Source organism: Silene latifolia, chromosome X (genome assembly GCF_048544455.1).
Source record: "Silene latifolia isolate original U9 population chromosome X, ASM4854445v1, whole genome shotgun sequence".
NCBI classification, from domain to species: domain Eukaryota; kingdom Viridiplantae; phylum Streptophyta; class Magnoliopsida; order Caryophyllales; family Caryophyllaceae; genus Silene; species Silene latifolia.
In genome coordinates, this window is record NC_133537.1 from 266,127,867 (window position 1) to 266,147,609 (window position 19,743).

Genomic DNA, 19,743 nt, shown 5'->3' on the forward strand with positions numbered 1-19,743 from the left:
TTCTTCCTTTCATCTTTTCGGCTATAATGATCAATCATGAAACACGGCTCATGCAAACGAGGAGCTCTCATAGTCTTGTCAAGATTAAAAGTTATGCTTTCATCTCCCACTTCTAGAGTGAGCTCTCCATGTTTCACATCAATCACCGCACCGGCAGTGTGTAGGAAAGGTCTTCCTAGGATGATTGGAATGTTGGAATCTTCCTCCATATCAACAATGACAAAATCCACCGGGATGAAAAACTTCCCAATTCGCACGGGGACATCTTCCCATATCCCTAACGGTGTCTTCGTCGATCTATCGGCCATTTGGAGTGTGATGTTGGTGCATTTAAGCTCTCCCATCCCCAACCTTTTACTTACCGAGTACGGCATGACACTCACACTAGCCCCTAGATCACATAAGGCTTTGTTGATCGTTGTGTCGCCAATGGTACACGGTATTGAGAAGCTTCCCGGATCCTTTAACTTTGGAGGTGAACTCCCTTGAAGTATTGCACTACTCACCTTAGTGAAGGCGATAGTCTCAAGTTTCCGGATCGACTTCTTCTTTGTGAGGATATCTTTCATATACTTCGCATAGGCCGGAACGTGATTGATTAATTCCGTGAAAGGAATTGAGACTTCTAAATTCTTCACAATTTCCATGAACTTTCCAAGTTGATCATCAAATTTGGGCTTGGCTTGACGACTTGGAAAAGGAAGTCTAATCACAATGGGATCCTTCTCCTTGGCCTTGTCTTCACTTTTCTTTGAACTTTCTTCTTTTGTTGATTCTCCATCTTTGGAGTTTTGCACAATTTCTTCCTTTTCACTAGCTTCCACAACTTCATCCTCAACTTGCTTCTTCGGTGCTTCATACCTTGTACCACTTCTCAAGTGAATGGCACTAACGTTTCATGCCTTGGGGGATTACTTTGAGGTGGTAATTGCCCCTTTTGTCTTTGTGAGCTTGAAGATGCTAGTTGAGTCAATTGTGTTTCCAACATCTTGGTGTGAGCTAGAATGTTGTTGATGGTAGTTTCCTTTGCTTGGCTATCTTTTTGCATTTGGGTGAAAAATTCTTGTTGATTCTTTTGCATTTGGAGGACCGCTTTTTGGACATCAAAACCTTGGTCATTTTGGTGATTGTATGGATTTTGATTTTGGTAACCTTGGTTTTGATTGTAAAAGGGTCTTTGATTTTGGTTTCTCATGGGTGGTGGAGTGTATGTTGTTTGAGGGTTTTGAACATTTTGGCTTTTGTATGAGAGATTTGGATGGAACTTGGTGTTCTCATTGTAAAAATTGGAATAAGGGGTACCACTCTTGTAAGCTTGGAAAGCATTAACTTGTTTGGTTGTTCCCCAACACTCACTTGGGTCATGACCCAAAGTTCCACAATTCTCACATATCCCACTTGGGATTGATGAGGATGCCGTCATGGCATTGACATGATGCTTCGATGATTTTGAGTTTTCCTCAAGTCTAGCCATAGCTTGTTCAAACTTCAAGTTGATTGTGTCAATGTGAGCACTAAGTTGAGCACCCAATTGAGTAACGGAGTCCACTTCATGCTTTCCTCCTCTAGTAGCCTTGCGAGGTCTACTATATTGTGAGTTATGGACCGCCATTTCCTCAATCTTGTTCCATGTTTGATTGTCATCAACTTCGGTGAACATTCCATTTGATCCCATATTGAGAATGTTCCTAGAATATTCATATAAACCATTCCAAAATTGTTGCACCAAAAACCATTCGCTAAGTCCATGGTGAGGACATGAGCGACAAATACCTTTAAACCGCTCCCAAGCTTCATACAAAGACTCTTCATCCCTTTGCTTAAAACCCGTAATTTGAGCTCTTAGCATGTTGGTCTTTTCCGGTGGGTAGAATTTTTTGTAGAAAGCTAGAGCCAACTTCTTCCAAGAATCTATTCCAAGGGTGGCCTTATCAAGGCCCTTCAACCATTGCTTTGCGGTGCCGATTAAGGAAAAAGGAAATAAGACCCATCTAATTTGGTCTTGAGTCACGCCCGTTTGAGAGATAGCATCACAATAATCGCAAAAGGTTTCCATATGAGAATGAGGGTCCTCACTAGGCATTCCCCCAAATTGGCTCCTCTCAACTAGTTGGATGAAGGCGGACTTGGCAATAAAATTTCCGGTGAGATGTTGCGGTGTAGGAGTACCATTTGGTAGATTATCCTCGGTGGGTACGGAGTGTGACGAGAATTTTGGCATTGTAGGTGGATTTTGTGGGGTATTGTGTAATGGGTTTTCTTCTCCTTCTATTGCGAAAGGATTGACAAACTCACTAGTGGGTTGAACAACTTCACCAACACCTCTCAAATTCCTCCTAACAAGTCTCCTATTGTTCGTCAAGGTTCTTTCGATTTCACGGTCAAAAGGTAACAAATTACTTTGTAACCTTCTAGACATGCAAAATATCAAACAACTCAAAAACAATTAGAACAAACCTTGAGGAGTTTTACTTCCTCAAGACGAAGAAAGACACAACTAATAACAATAAAAAGAAATCTAAATCAAACAAACACCGTCCCCGGCAACGGCGCCATTTTTGATCGGTCCGTTTCGTATTCACAAATAAATAGATGTGGTTGTTGGTCACGGTCGAATCAAAACACAATTTATAGCTTAACAAGCAACTCTACAATTAGTAAAGAGGCAAGTAAAGGTCGGATCCCAAGGGACGGGAGTTGAAATGAGATTTCTATTGTAACTAGTGGTGTCTAAGGGGTGTCACAAGTTGGGTTGATGTAGAAGGTTACTAAACTAGAATAACAATGAAAATAAACAAGCAAGATGAATAAAAAGGGGTGTAAACAATTGATTAAAGGCACTAGGGTGTCATGGGATCATAGGGGAATCATGGGATATGATCATACAAACATGTTCTCAAATTATAAGCAAGCAATTATTGTTGTGATGGATTGAGTTGGGTTATATCTTACAATCCTAGGAAAGTTTGGGTCCTGGAGTCGAATCGATTAGATTGTACAACACCTACAAGTCGACTTAATCTTCCCTACTCAACAACATGCATGGTCTAATGAGACTCGAGTTGGGTTATGTCTTACAAGTCTCATTGAAAAGATAGGAGATGATAGTAAATGCAAGGATTCATAGGCTTAGCATTTCATCAAGTATAACATGTGCATGAGTTGAGATCAAAACAAGCAAGCAAATAAAGCATGAAAGCATATTAATTTAAGCATGAATCATTCCCCATGTTGGTTTCCCTAATCACCCATTAACCCTAGCTAAGAGACTACTCACTCATTATCATGTTGATCATGCTAGCAAGGTTGTCAATCATACCAACAATATGAAACATGATGAATAAATGAAAGTAATTAACAATAATTAAAAAGGGATTAAGAGATTATACCTACTAATGATTCCAATAATAAAGCAAGAATAATAGAAGTACTTGAATGCTAGATTGAGAGGTTGTCAATCCCCCAATAATAACCCAAATAATCTTCAATTACCCAAAATAAAGGATGAACAAAAGAGAGATTAAAGAACTAAAACTTGGATTAAAACTTGATTAATACTTGATTACAATATTGAAGAGAGATTTGATTGATATTAACTACACTAATTATTGATAAGAAGAACATGCTCCTCTAATTAGCCTAATGGGGTATTTATAGTGAAAATTAGGGAGGATGCATTAGGTTAACTAAGGGCTAAACTAGTAATTACACTTTTTAAGTTGAGCAAGGAGGACCCGGTATTTTCCGAGAGAAGGGCTTCTCTTTTCGTAGCTTGAAGAAGACAATCCGTCTTTGTGAAGAAATCCGGGCGGAATAAGGTCGGGACGGCCGGATTTTGGCGGTGGAATCCGAGCGGATTCTGGGGAATCCGGACGGATTGTTGAGGGGGAATCCGAGCGGATTCAGTGCACGGGACGCTCGAATTGTGCAGGGGCCGGACGGGCGGATTCCGGCAATCCGCTCGGATTGTCGATCAACATAGTAACTTCTTCTTTTCTTCCCTTTTCTTCATAAATTCCTTGGGGATTTCCTTGGGGACTCAAGGATCTTTCCTCAACATTGGTCTTCTACTATGATATGTACAAAGGCCTTCTAATCTTGTCTCTCCTTGATGCTTGGTCATTGAATTCGATCAATTTAGTCTCGTTTTGCCATGAAAATGCAAGATTCTTACTCCTTTCCTACCAAGGGATCAAAATCTCAAAGAATATGCAAAACAAAGAACTAAAGATAAGAAATGACCCAAATAAGCACTAAAAAGCATGGAAACAAGGCTAATTCGGGGGCTAAATATGCGCCAATTATGGTCACATCATTAATCATCTAACCTATTCACAACATCATCAACTCACTACCATGGCTCCCCTAATCCTAACACGGAGAGAATTAGCTACTCATGCTATTAATGATACTAACAATAACAACGATGAATAAACTGACACGAGACATAATAGAAAGATTAAAAGAACAATATTGCATAAATTAATAACAATGATTAAACCAAAATTAAGAAGCAAAACAATGAAGAGAAAACAAGAAGAATTAAAAAAAGAGTAAAGAGTAAGAAGGATTACAAAGATAAGAATCCGGCAATAAGAACACGTAGCAAAGGAGGAAGGAAAACAAAGTGTCTGCTTAAAGAAAATTAGGGACTGATTAAGAGTGTAAAGTATGGTAAAGATGAGATATCTTAACCTAATGACGCCGTCACCTTATATAGGGAAGCGTTTATTAACAAAAGTATAAACTAATCACGAAATAAAATCCCATGTAAATCAGCAAAGTACTCGATCGAGGCATTTGAAACCTCTCGATCGAGTAATTCTTCAGCAAATCCTCTCGATCGAACAAAAACAGCCTTCGATCGAGAGCCTCCAGGTTAGCACCCTTCGATCGAACTCAGCAGGGACTCGATCGAACTCTAACAACCGTCAAAACCATTCGATCGACGAAAAGAACTCTCGATCGAATGGTTAGCCACTGAAAACAGCTTGAACACGTTTAATTAGCTTCTAAGGACTTCCTTCACACTTCCCGAGACACAACACTTCCGCTCTAAATCCCCCATCTCCATAAATGCATGCTAGGGGGACTGAATAAGGCACGATTTCACCACTTTGAGGTCCGTTCCTGCAATGAGACGAAACAAAACCAAAGTAGCCTATTCGGGGCATTTTGTAATACAAAACTATAGAAACGACATGGAAATGCGTGCAATAAGAGGCTAAAAAGACTATATAAATTGCACGTATCAAATCTCCCCAAACCGAACCTTTACTCGTCCTCGAGTAAACTAAATGCAAACTAATGGAACGGATAAGAAAACTCAGAGCTAGCTATAAATTGTCCACTTAAACCGTTTAATGCAAACAAAACTGACATTTATAGCTACAACAGTCAAACGCAAACGAGTTGTATGATGTCTATAAATAAGCTGAACTCTCAACCTTGCAAGACCTTAAAAATCGGACTCTCACGGGTCACTCTTCTCTCATGAAGCAAAGGGTAAGTATATAAGTCTAAGAGAAGAAGAGAAAATAGTCACTCACCTAAACGACGACCCACATAAATATGCTTACAACAAAAATGATAGACAATTCTAATCACCATACATACATTCTAACCAAACAATGTCTGTCACAGCTGAGAGCTTACAAAAATTATGGTTCAGTGAGGCAATGAGTAAGAAAAGGCAAAACAGTTTTGGGATATGTGGAGGTAATACGTCAAGCTAGCACCTAAACAAAGCCATACTAAGCAAATCCGATTCTCAACCAATTATAAAATCAAACTCAAGTGCCCTTCATTGGCACACAAAAACTCACTAACCAAACAAAACAACTCCTCAAAAGATATAAATAATGCATAGGAGTAAGACCATCACAAACTTCCCTTTTTTAAACGGTCTGTTTTTCTTTTCTAATTCTTTTCTCATTTTCTTGCCCACATCTTTTTTTTTTTTTTTTTCATTTTTCATCTCAATGTTTTTCTCTTTCAATTTCAACATATCCTCCTTTCTTTTCTTTTTTTACCAACTCCAAACAAGATAAACAAACCAACTCGCATCAATGGAAAATACACCGCAAAAACACACTAAACTAGCTTGACTGGCAGGCTTAATTTGGGTGTAGTTAATGGGTCAAAAAGGCTAAGTTTGGCTAATGTGGAGCTAAATGGGTGAAAATGAAAGAAAGGGAAAATTGCAAGCACTTCCCTGCATGTGACACCGACCACAAACCCGAATGTATGCAAGCAAAAACCAATCGAATTTCATAAAAGTGCAAATTGATGAACATGTTATGCAAGAAGTATACTACTCTCAATTCCTACATGAACTGATCACGGATGACACCAGTTATATGGCTCTAAAAACTTAGAAATTATTAAGTAGTTTGCCAATATTTTCAGGTCAAGTCTATATGTTCAGCTGTATTTTTAACATTAACTCGTAGACTATGCGCATGACAAAGCTAATAAAATTACAATCTAATGCAAGGCTTAAGTGAAATGACAAGTTACAGTGCAATATCATCACAGAAATCTACCGTTCCGACGCGACCTATATGCTAAAATAAACGTGATATTTTTGAAATTTTCTATTTTTTTGTGAGTTTTTTATAATATTTTGAATTTAAAACAACAATGCAAGCAGAAAATAAACGTGAATGTAAAAATAAATGCAAATACAGACTCAAAGGATGCAATACCCTCCCCAACCCAAAACGGACAACGCCCTCGTTGTCCTCCAACATACACCAGCAGTAAATAAATGGGGAACGGGATAAAAACGACCAATAAATGAATGAAGGAAATATATAAAAGGAGATGAAAAATAAATAAATAAAGCGGAGATACTTACAAAATAAGCGAACTTCCTCAAACCAGCCAGAAAACTGGGGAAGTGAGTAGATCAGCAGCTACTCGTCAGACCTCTCCTCCTCGTCAGCCACCCTGAAGTCGGGGTCACTCTCCTCCTTTCCTCTCCTCTGTCGACCTCCAACAGTGACGTCAGCTCGTACCCTTTCCTCCAGCTCAGCTGTGTCCTCCTCACTCTCAGGCTGCGGGTACCCCTCCACCGGGTACCGGTAGAAAGAAGGGTGTGGCCAGCCCTCAGGAATAGGACGTCTCCACATCATATGATACTCGTATAGAGGGAACAAGGCAAGTGCCTTATCCCGCTCTATACGAGCTACCCTGGTATACATCTTAAGAAGAAGAGCGTCACGACGCCCTTGGTCCATGACATCGGGCGCCACAAAGGGAGTAGGGGAACAAAGTTAGCCGGCAGAACTGGCTGTGGAACAGAAGGAGTAGGGATAGGGGTCGGTGTAGACGTAGGTGTGGACGTGGACGTCTGCCTAGCATGAGTCGGTGTGGACACCTCTCCAGTCTCAGGTCGCTTCTGCTTCTTAGAAGTGGAAGGAGTAAGTGAAAGGTGGTAAGAAGGTAGAGGTGGAGGTAACCTACCCAACATAGTGGTCAAAGGTAAAAGACGGGGTAGGTCGGGAAAAGGTAGGGTCACGGACTCGGAACCAAATATCTTCCAAGTCCGCTGATCCTTAGCTAACCAAAACATCGCCAACATGGCGTTAATATCTATGTACACATCCCTATCTACATGTGTCAGGCCACGGGGGAAGTTAATGAAGAGGCCACGGGCAAGGTAGGAGGCTAACCCTCCGCAGGAAATCGTGCCCTTCTTCTTCTGCCCGACAACGTTAAAATGTTGAGCTGTTAGATAAGCAATGTTGAAAACAAAGGGGCCAGCACTATCAATGTTCAAATAGCCCACTAAAATAGACAACTCAACGTTATTTACATTGTTAGGCTCGTGGCGGCCGACGATCGTCTCCCCGAGGAGACGAAGGAAGTAACGGGCTGGGGGAAGATGGACGTGAGCCACCTTCCTCTGGTCGTAGGGAGTCTATGCTAAAGTGGGCTAAAGTAAAGACAGGAGCTTCCTGAGGGCCGCTAGAAGTCAAACCCAACCTCCTCCCGTACTCAGCTAAGGTCCAAGTGAAGGTCTGGTTAAACAGTCGAAAAGAAATACAAGAACTCTCTGGGTCAGTGGCATAAGCAGCGGGTGAACGTAAAAGAGCTAAAAAACTCAAGGGTCACTTGCTCATAGGTCAACGCTCTCATCGTGGTCAAACCCGTCATCCCCGTCCCGTTCAATAACTCAGCCACGGGTTCTAAAATCCCCAACTTTTCCAATGAAGAACGACACAAAAATTTTGACAAGGTAATGTCACAGTCCATCAAGTGCTGAAAACGCTTACAATGAAGCAAGTTAATGAATCGTACCTGAGGATACTCGGGAAGAGGATCTAAGGAATCATCAGCTGCAAACCTGGCGGCCATGCACTCAGCAGCAGTGGAGCCCACTCCCCGTCCCCGTCCTCGTGAACCTGAGGCAGCGGCAACAGCCATGGCAGAGGCAGCTAGTCTAGGAGCGCGACCTGAGACTGGTCGAGGGACAAGAGCAGACGAAGTAACTGTGACAGAGGGTGCCGGCACAGCAGGGGTCGACACCAAGGACGGTACAGTAGCTATAGTAACAGGAGCAGCAGCTGTAACAGAGGTAGTGATGGTGGTAGCAGTAAGGACCACCGTCTCAGAGCTAGACAGAGCAGTAGTAGAACTAGAAGCATGCATAGAACTACTATCCATCCTATTAACCAAAGTAAGTCCTAAAATCAGAAAACAAACCAACAACAAGACGATTTTTTCCAAATTTTGAAAATTTTGAAACCCTAAATGCAAGATTGAGGCCGAAAAAATGCAATTAAACAATAGGAAATAGGGAGAAGGACTTACTTGTGAATTACCCAAGAAGAAATGCAATTAAAATCGACAGCTAAACACCAAGTAATCGGATTAAAACCCAATTTTTCGCAAACCCTAATCGCAGCAAAACCCAAGAAAAACGCGAAATTTTAAGGGGAAAGCAAGGGGCTTTGGTCGAAATTAAAGCGAGGAACAATTTAGGTAATTAATTTGGTGAGTTAGGGGAAGAAAAATGGAGGATTGGGGGATTTTTAAGGGTTTTTCGCGAAAAATTAGGAGGAAGGAAGAAGAAGAAATAAAATAGAAGAAGGGAAATGGAATACTCCCTTGCGTATTATCAGCATCTTTACTCGATCGAGTGCTTTGAAACCACTCGATCGAGAGCTTTCTTCACAATTCCGTTCGATCGAGGCCTTTGAATTTATTCAATCGAAAGCTTCTTTCTCCTCTTTGAATTCTTCTCGATCGAACCCAGCAAAGATTTCAATCGAGAACTTTTGCTCATCCTTTGTTCTCGATCGAGGAACCTTCATTTTGGGCATTTCGATCGAGTACTCTAGTTTACTCGATCAAAGGGTTTTCCTGGGCATTTTGCTCGATCGAGTACTAAAAGTGCTCGATCGAGGCGTTTTCCTTTGGCACGCATCCCAATACAGTATATCTTCCCCAAACCTGTATAAAAACACAGCAAAATACTTCCCGAAATTACCAAAATCATAATACGCAGTTTATATTCGGTCTTATGCTAAAAACTAACTACACTATTGTCCAGAGTCTAAACGCAAATTAAAATGTCTAACAGAAATTCAAATAACAAAGTTTTTATAACGGGACAATTCCCGTTTATCTTCCGAAGCACTTTAACAGCCCAAGAGAGGGCTTCTGACTGGAGGAGGTTCCTTCAGCATCGCGGACCGTCCTCTTAGATAGCCATGAGCTTGAAATGGTTGAAGAAGAATAGTTCGCGTCCACATACGCCTTCACTTTCTTCTTTCCTTTGTCTTTCTTTTCTCGTTCATGATCCTTTTCCTCGGCATCTTTCTTGGCTTCATTCCCATATGTGAGCTTGGCTTTCATTGTACCTTTATCAAAGGAATCTCCAATGTCCATTATCTTTATGCCTGCAACAATAGAAATAACAGAATGGTCCTCCATATTGCTCTCAGTCTGAGGCGGAGGTGTCAATATAGCAGCACAAGACTCAATATTATCAACTGGAGAATCTATATCCGGGTCTATAGTGGGTAGAGCATTGCATGGTTGAACCTGCATAGGGGCCCTACGAACATTGGACTGATAGAAAATCAGCTCCTCATCACCTACCTGAAATGTAAGAGTCTTTCCCCCGACATCTATCAGTGCGCGAGCAGTAAATAAAAATGGTCGTCCTAATATGATAGGAGGAGAAGAATCTTCGGGTATGTTTATGACTACAAAGTCAACGGGAATAAAGAATTTCCCGATGTTTATAGGTATGTCCTCTAAGACACCTAGGGGCCGTGATAAAGTACGGTCGGCCATCTGCATAGTCATGTTGGTATAGTGAAACTTGGTCAAACCCAGTCTCTTAGCGAGAGACAATGGTAGGACACTTATGCTAGCTCCCAAGTCACATAACGCATTGTCAATCAAATGGGTCCCTATATGGCATGGAATAAAAAAGCTACCCGGGTCAGACAGTTTGGGTGGTGTCTTATTTTGAATTAGGGCAGAGCCTATTTCAGTCAAAGCTACCGCTTCATGATCAATAATATGCCTCTTACGCGTTAATATTTATTTCATAAACCTCATGTAAGAAGGTACCTGGGTGAGCGATTCGGCGAAGGGAACGTTGACATGAAGGCTCTTTAAAATATCAGCAAATTTACCGAACTGTTATTCAGCCTTCTTCTTCTGCAATCGCCGCGGAAAAGGGACCGTAATGGGAATTTCCAAGCCTTTATTTCTTTCTGCCATAGTTTCAACACGATCATCATCATTTCTACTCGATCGACCAACCTTTCCTTTCGATCGAGTAGTTTCTTCAACAATTTCACTTGATCGAGGACTCCTATCCACTCGATCGGAATCCTCAATTTCTACAGTACTCGATCGAGCTTCAGAACCATTCGATCGAGTACTTTACACAGCAATTGTCCTCGATCGACCTCCAGAAATGAGTCGATCGAGTACTTTCTTCGGGTTCAGCATATTTTCGTCAGATGACGACTGTTCATGAGCAGGAGCTTCGGTTTCCAGGTCTGATTGGTCACCTTCAGTCGGAATTTTTGGTCCTTCATAGGAAAGGCCACTCCTCAAATTAATTAAGTTCACCGTCTCGTGATGTTTCTTATCAGGTTGGGACGGTAAATGACCCGGCTGCCTTGAAGCTTGATTATTGGCGAGTTGAGCTATTTGTGACTCAAGTGATTTTATAGATGCATTGTAATACTACGGTTTTAGGTGTCTTAGGTTACTCTATCGAGTGGGGCTTACTCTGTCGTGTAAGTAGCTTTTTACGCAAAACAGTAGACTGCCTGTCGGGTACTCGATCGACTAAGCTTGGCACTCGATCGAGTAAGGGTCACTCGATTGAGTAAGTGACTTACTCGATCGAGTAAGTGAGTTGACGGGTGATTTTTGACAGGTTTGTTAATAATGCGGGATTGATATTTAAGACTTTCGTCACTTTTCTTAGAACACTTTTTCAACCTAATAACCTTCAAGAGAAGATTAAGAAGTTACGTTAAATCATCCTCGCCGCATTATTAGCAAATCCCGAAGCTAGGGGTGTCGGATTTCATTGTTCTTTGCACCATTGCGATCCTTGTGTCGAGGGTAAGCTTTACATATAAGTTTTATAATGTTTTGTTAAAGTTGGTTAAACCCTAATTGGGTGATTTTGGGGTTTTGGTGGTTTATGTGAATATAGTTGTGATTGTATGTATGTATTTATAGGAGGAGGATTCGTTGAGGAGAGATTCTGACTTAGCTGCTTGATCGTCTATCGGTGTTTGCATTTCCAGGTAGGGTTTCCCTACTGAGTATTAGTTACATAATGTGTGGTGATTGTTGTTGTGATTAACGGTTAATTATATTGTTGGTTGATCTTGTCGGTAATTGATTTCATATTGTTGATTGGTTTGTATTTGTCTGTGATCTTCGGGGCCCGTCCCTTGCTGAGTGGCGTCACTTGCAGGAGTGGCTTCACGCCCTTGATTCGCCTTCTATGGAACCCGCCACAGAAGGGATGTGCACATTAATGAACTTGGGTTTATCGCTCAATGGAGATAAGCGGGGATTTGGTGGGTACGGCTGCGGTCCCCCACTGGCAGCGTGGAGTACTTGTTGTGATGGGTACTCTGGCAAGGCTACACACTTTTAGTGTGTAGCCAGTTATGTGGAGTTTGGTGATGGAGACTGGGGTTTTGTTGAGCTATTTTTGTTCTTGTTTCATTGTGGCATTGTTTTATGTAATTAGTACTGACCCCGTTAAATGTTTTAAAAACTGTGGTGATCCATTCGGTGGTGGTGAGCAGTTGTTGAGCAGGTATGATGACGATGCGCTTGGGTTAACTGTGATGAGTCACCACGATGCAGTCTTAAAGTCTTCCGCTGTTTTTGGACTAGCTGTTTAGTACTTTTGGCTTGAGAACATTTGTATTTACATATTTCAGTTTTGGAGTTGGATATGTATTCACTTTAAACTTTATTACTATTTAAGTATGTTTCTTTATGGTCATTTGATTATCATTTCCTCGGATAACCGAGATGGTGACGTTCTCATACCACAAGTGGTCCTGGTAAGGCACTTGGAGTAAGGGGGTGTCACAAAGTGGTATCAGAGCGACAATCCTGAAACCTGTAACCAATGAACCTAATGAACATAGGGAGTCAAACTAAAATGAATCCGGGTAAGAGTTGTAGGAGCTAATGCAAAGACTTGGGAGACGTCCTAATGTCGCGAACTCGCCCTACAATTTTGAACCGGTCTCATGGGGTATGTGTCGGGATTGTTACGTTTTTATCTTGTGCTTTGTGTATCTATATAGTAATGTGTGTATTAATTGGTGAATGTATGTATGTGGAGGATGAGAGATATGAATTGAAAGACGGTGATGATATGAATTGTATGTTGATTGATTGAAAAGCATGATGTTTGATTTATAATGTGGCATGTTAGAATTATGAAAGGAAAAGTGTTTTGTTTATATATATTAAGCGATGCGTAAGTATATATATGTTGTTGTTGTCGTTTTGTGTAAGAGTATAGAAAGTTGGGAGTGTGAGTTGAACATGCGGGTAGTGTATACGAGTCTGCATGACTCGATCGAGTGGGGGGCACTCGATCGAGTAGGTGAGAGACTCGATCGAGTGAGTGTGACTCGATCGAGTAGGTAGTTTTCCGTTTCTGGGCAGAAGTCAGTTTTTGGGCACTCAATCGAGTAGGTGGTGGTACTCGATCGAGTAGGGCCAGCTCGATCGAGTGGATAGTGAGCTCGATCGAGTATGTTTTTGGGAGCTTTCTGGTCAGGTTCTGGAGTCGAGGCACTCGATCGAGTAAAGGGGGCCACTCGATCGAGTGACCTCAACTCGATCGAGTGGGTTAAGGGGCTCGATCGAGTAGGTTCTGTACATGTCGTATACGTGTTTGAGATGTGGGATGTGTGTTTATGTTTACCTTTCTCTTATATAGTTTCAAGATTCCGCCAAAGAGAATCGCGTTGTACATGCCAAAGCAGAGAGTATGAGTGTTGATGATATTGTAAAGATGTTGGAGCACCAGGATGCTCTCACAGAGGCTTTGAAAAGGGTGGGAAAGGATAAAGATGTTAATCACTCCAAGATCAGCATTCACATAGCGAGGTTCAACCCTAAGGAGTATATGGGGACAGGGGCGCCAATATTACTGGATAATTGGCATAGAGAGATGGAGAATATACTCAATCTAGTTCATTGCCCAGATGAGCTTCGAGTGGAACAAGCTGCATTCTTCCTGAGGGAAGCAGCTGGTGAGTGGTGGGACAAGGTTAAGGTGAGTGCTTTGGAGTTGTATATGAAACACGGGTTACCTGCGATACCTTGGGATGAGTTTAAGAGGGCGATGAGGCGTGAGTTTGTGCCAGAACATGTGCGTAGTAAGCTGAGGGAGGAGTTTGATGATTTTAAGATGACTTCCGAGATGACAGTTGTTGAGTACTACCACAAGTTTAATGAGAAATCGAGGTATGCTAAGGACATGGGACTGAGCCAAGAGAACTTGGCATTGAAGCTTGAGGAGGGGCTGACTCCCAAGATCACGGAGAAGTTACCTGTAGGAGCTCTTACTGATGTGAAGGAGGTCTATGAGCGTGCTGGGAGGGCTGAGAGATTAGTCGAGATGACCAAGGAGAGCCGTGAGAGAGCTTCAGAGAAGCGGAAAGTTGAGAGTGAGGGTGGTGGATAATCTAGTTATAAGAAGGGTGGCCATAACTAAGCAAGAGCGTACTCATCAGGTTCGGGGTTTAGTGCTGGGGCTTCTTACGGACGTGGTCGTGGGAGTGGTGGTTGCAGTTGGGGTATGACCTGTTATAACTGTGGCGGTATGGGCCATAAGATACATGAGTGCACCAGTGCTGTGAGTGGGGGCTTCCAGAGACCGTCGCAGGGGAGTTTCTCTCAGGGTCCCTCGTAGAGCTATGCTAGTAACAGGCCGGCTGGGTTGTGGAACAACAGGGGTGGCCAGAGTAACAACAACGGTAGGGCTAACCGCAATGGCGGTAATTCATACTAGAGGCCGGCGACGAACAACAACAACCAGGGGTCGGCTGCTACGCCGGCTACTTCAGCTAGTACTGTCCAGGGAGGTGGGCAGAAGACCAGTGGTAAGCTATTTATGATGGAGAAGAAGGAAGCTGAGGATGATGCTCACGTTATCACCGGTACATTTCTTGTTAATGGATTTTTTACCTTTGTTTTGTTTGATTTGAGAGCGTCACAGTCGTTTGTATCGTCGAGTCATGCGAAACGGTTGGGTTTGAGTGAGTATGAGTTTGTAAGAGAGGAAATTTTTGTACCTTCGGGTGAGTCTGTATCTTGTGGGCGGTTGTATAGAGGTGTGTCTATGATAGTTGGGCAGGTTGACCTACCAGTGGACTTGTTAGAGTTTCCTTTGGAGGGTTTTGAGATGATAGTTGGTATGGACTGGTTGGGCAAGTATAAGGCTAAGATAGATTGTCATCAAAAGAGGGTTTCTTTGAGAGGTCATAAGGGGATTAGTGTGTCTTATCGGGAGTTTGTTGTCAAACCCAAAGTCAAGTGGATTGCAGCAGTGACCTTGAAGTCTTATCTGAGGAAGGGGTGCCCGTTGATCTTATGCCATCTGAGAGACCATAGAGTGGACAGTCCGTCAGTTGAGCAGATACCAGTGGTGGGAGAGTTTCCAGATGTCTTTCCAGATGAGATTCCGGGGTTGCCACCGAAGAGGGAGATAGATTTCAGTGTTGAGTTGAAACCGGGGATGGGGCCAATCTCTAAGACACCGTACCGTATGGGTCCTAAGGAGTTGGAGGAGCTAAAGAAGCAGCTGGATGATCTGATTGAGAAGGTATACATTAGAGCTAGTGTATCACCGTGGGGAGCACCAGTTTTGTTTGTGAAGAAGAAAGATGGGAGTTTGAGGTTGTGCATCGACTATAGGGAGCTGAACAGAGTGACAGTAAAGAACAAGTATCCTTTGCCGAGGATAGATGATTTGTTTGACCAGTTGAACGATGCAGCAATCTTTTCCAAGATTTATTTGAGGTCGGGTTACCATCAGGTGAAGATTAGGGAAGAGGACATACCAAAGACAGCTTTTACATCGAGATATGGTCATTATGAGTATGTTGTAATGCTGTTTGGGTTGTCTAATGCACCTGCACTGTTTATGGATTTGATGAACCGGGTCTTCAGTTAGTTCTTGGATCGGTTTGGAGTGGTTTTTATAGATGATATCTTAGTATTTTCTAAGACTAAGGAGGAGCATGAGGTGCATTTGAGGATAGTGTTGCAGACTTTGCGAGAGAATCAGCTGTATGCAAAGTTGTCCAAGTGTGAGTTCTGGTTAGAGGAGGTTGCCTTTCTGGGGCATGTGATTTCAAAGAAAGGGGTAGCTGTGGATCCTGCAAAGATTGAAGCAGTTATCAAGTGGGAAGCACCAAAGAATATGGCAGAGATCAGGAGTTTCTTGGGTTTAGCAGGGTACTATCGACGGTTCGTGAAAGATTTCTCCAAGATAGCTAGACCTATGACAGCTTTGATGAGGAAATGGAACAGGTTTCGTTGGGATAAAAGTTGTGAGATGGCATTCCAGACAATAAAGGAGCATTTGACCACAGCTCCAATCTTAGCATTACCTGAAGGGAGTGAGAACTTTGAGGTGTATACAGATGCTTCAAAGAATGGGTTGGGATGTGTGTTGATGCAGAATGGGAAAGTGATTGCCTATGCTTCTAAGCAATTGAAGCCTTATGAGGAGAACTACCCTACACATGGTCTCGAGTTGGGTGCTGTTGTGTTTGCTCTCAAGATTTGGAGGCACTATCTTTATGGGGCGACCTTTAAGGTGTTTTCAGATCACAAGAGTCTGAAGTACATCTTCACTCAAAAGGAGTTGAACATGAGACAGAGGAGGTGGATGGAGATGATTGGGGATTATGACATGGATATCATTTACCATGAAGGGAAAGCTAATGTGGTTGCAGATGTCCTGAGCAGGAAGAGTGTGCATTCTCTATGCACAGCTATGTCTTTGATGAGGCTGAGAGATTAGGCGGGGAAGATGAGGATACATATGATCCAGAAAGGGGATGCTAGAGGGGATTTGACAGTGGAGCTAGACCTTTATGATGATTTTCGCAGGAAACAGGCTTCGGATCCCAAGATCGAGGAGTGGAGAGCTGGAGTAGAGAAAGGGACAATGTCCATATTCTCTATTCATACAGATGGTAGTGTGAGATTTGATGGGAGATGGTGTGTTCCTAATGATGATGAGTTGAAGAAGATAATCATGACAGAGGCTCATTACACACCATTTTCGGTACATCCAGGTGGTGACAAGCTACATAAAGATTTGAAGAAGACTTTCTGGTGGCCAGGGATGCAGAAGGGAACAGGTGAGTTCGTGGCTCGTTGTTTGATATGTCAGAGAGTGAAAGAGGAGCAGTGACGACCACAAGGTAAGATTCAGTTTCTTGAGGTACTTGAGTGGAAGTGGGAGTCCATTTCTATGGATTTTATAGTTGGTTTGCCGAAGAGTCAGCAGGGTAATAACATGATATGGGTTATAGTTGACCGACTGACGAAATCAGCTCACTTTGTGCCGATGAAAGATAATTGGACCGAGATACAGTTCTCTTTGGCTTATAGGAAGCATGTGGTTCGTTTGCATGGGGTGCTTAAGGATATAGTGTCCGATAGAGATGCGAGGTTCATATTACAGTTTTGGAAAGAGTTGTAGGAGATGATGGGGACTACCTTAAAGATGAGTACTACATTTCATTCTGCGACATATGGCCAGACAGAGAGGACCATCAAGACTTTAGAGGACATGTTGCGAGCTTGTGTTATGGATTTTGGTGGTAGTTAGGAGCAACGGTTATATTTGGTTGAGTTTTCTTACAACAACAGCTATCACACTAGTATTGGCATGACACCATTTGAGGCCTTGTCTGTAAGGAGATGTAGGAGTCCGATTTGCCGGGACAATAGTGCTGATGCAGTTGTTTTGGGACCACAGATGGTACAGGAGATGGTTGAACAGGTTAAGCTGATTAGGCAAAGTATGAAAGCGGCCCATGATCGACAAAAGAGCTATGCAAATCTACATCGCCGGGACATAGAGTTTCAGGTTGGGGACAAGGTTCTTTTGAAAGTCTCTCATATACGTGGGGTCATGAGATTTGGTAAGAAAGGTAAGCTGAGCCAGAAGTTTATTGGACCATATGAGATCTTGAATCGTGTGGGTGAGGTTGCTTATCGGTTAACTTTACCAGCTGCCTTGGATAGGGTGCATAATGTGTTTCATGTGTCTCAGATGCGGAAGTATGTTGGTGATCCATCACATGTGTTAGAGGTAGAGAGCATCGAGCTGGATGAGTCGTTGTCTTATCTTGAGGTGCCCAAACAGATTCTTGATCGAAAGGTTAGGAAAACTAGACATGATGAGACAGTGTTGCTTAAGGTTCTTTGGTCTAACCATGAGGTTGAGGAGGCTACATGGGAGGCGTAAGAGGCTATGAGGGAGCGGTACCCGTCTCTGTTTGATCAGGTATGTGTGGTTACGGGGACGTAACCTTGTTTCTTTTAGGGGGTAGGAGATGGTCGCATAGAGTTTTTTGCATGTTTTATGTTGGTTTTGGTATAGTTAGTCGTTGTCTTGGGTCGGGTTGAGTTTTGTTTTGGGAGGTGTGTTTTGGAGTTTTGTGTCGAGTTTTGTTTATGTCGTTGTGTCGGGATGGTGGTAGTGTGTTTTGTTTTGTTTGTGGTTTGAACTTCGGGGACAAAGTTCTTTTTAAGGAGGGAAGACTGTAATACTACGGTTTTATGTGTCTTAGGGTACTCTATCGAGTGAGGCTTACTCTGTCGAGTAAGTAGCTTTTTACGCAAAACAGTATACTGCCTGTAGGGTACTCGATCGAGTAAGCTTGGCCCTCGATCGAGTAAGGGTCACTCGATCGAGTAAGTGACTTACTCAATCGAGTAAGTGAGTTGACGGGTGATTTTTGACGGGTTTGTTAATAATGCGGGATTGATATTTAATACTTTCGTCACTTTTATTAAAACACTTTTTCAACCTAATAACCTTCAAGAGAAGATTAAGAAGTTACGTTGAATCATCCTCGCCGCATTATTAGCAAATCCCGAAGCTAAGGGTGTCGGATTTCATTGTTCTTTGCTCCATTGCGATCCTTGTGTCGAGGGTAAGCTTTAAATATAAGTTTTATAATGTTTTGTTAAAGTTGGTTAAACCCTAATTGGGTGATTTGGGGGTTTTGGTGGTTTATGTGAATATAGTTGTGATTGTATGTATGTATGTATGTATAGGAGGAGGATTCGTTGAGGAGAGATTCTGACTCAGCTGCTTGATCGTCTGTCGGTGTTTGCATTTCCAGGTAGGGTTTCCCTACTCAGTATTAGTTACATAATATGTGGTGATTGTTGCTGTGATTAACGGTTAATTATATTGTTGGTTGATCTTGTCGATTGTTGATTTCATATTGTTGATTGGTTTGTATCTGTCTGTGATCTTCGGGGCGCGTCCCTGGCTGAGTGGAGTCACTTGCGGGAGTGGCTTCACGCCCTTGATTCTCCTTTTGTGGAACCCGCCACAGAAGGGATGTGCACATTAATGAACTTGGGTTTATCGCTCAATGGAGATGAGCGGGGATTTGGTGGGTACGGCTGCGGTCCCCCACTGGCGGCGTGGAGTACTTGTTGCGATGGGTACTCTAGCAGGGCTACACACTTTAGTGTGTAGTCAGTTATGTGGAGTTTGGTGATGGAGACTGGGGTTTTGTTGAGCTGTTTATGTTCTTGTTTCATTGTGGCATTGTTTTATGTAATTAGTACTGACCCTGTTAAATGTTTTAAAAACTGTGGTGATCCATTCGGGGGTGGTGAGCAGTTGTTGAGCAGGTATGATGACGATGCGCTTGGGTTAGTTGGGATGAGTCACCACGATGCAGTCTTAGTGTCTTCCGCTGTTTTTTGACTAGCTGTTTAGTACTTTTGGCTTGAGAACATTTGTATTTACTTATTTCAGTTTTGGAGTTGGATATGTATTCACTTTAAACTTTATTACTATTGAAGTATGTTTCTTTATGGTCATTTGATTATCATTTCCTCGGGTAAACGAGATGGTGACGTTCTCATACCTTAAGTGGTCCTGGTAAGGCACTTGGAGTATGGGGGTGTCACATGCATCTTTTTGTTGGTCACTTTTCTGCAATTGAATTG

The 19,743-nt window shown here is 42.4% G+C and overlaps 1 non-coding gene across 1 annotated transcript; it reads left to right on the forward strand.

Moving 5' to 3' along the window:
* Positions 1 to 1,742: 1,742 nt before the first annotated feature.
* LOC141624293 (small nucleolar RNA R71) lies at positions 1,743 to 1,849 on the forward strand. The gene has a single exon (XR_012534100.1). It is a non-coding gene; the product is annotated as a small nucleolar RNA R71 (small nucleolar RNA).
* Positions 1,850 to 19,743: the final 17,894 nt, after the last annotated feature.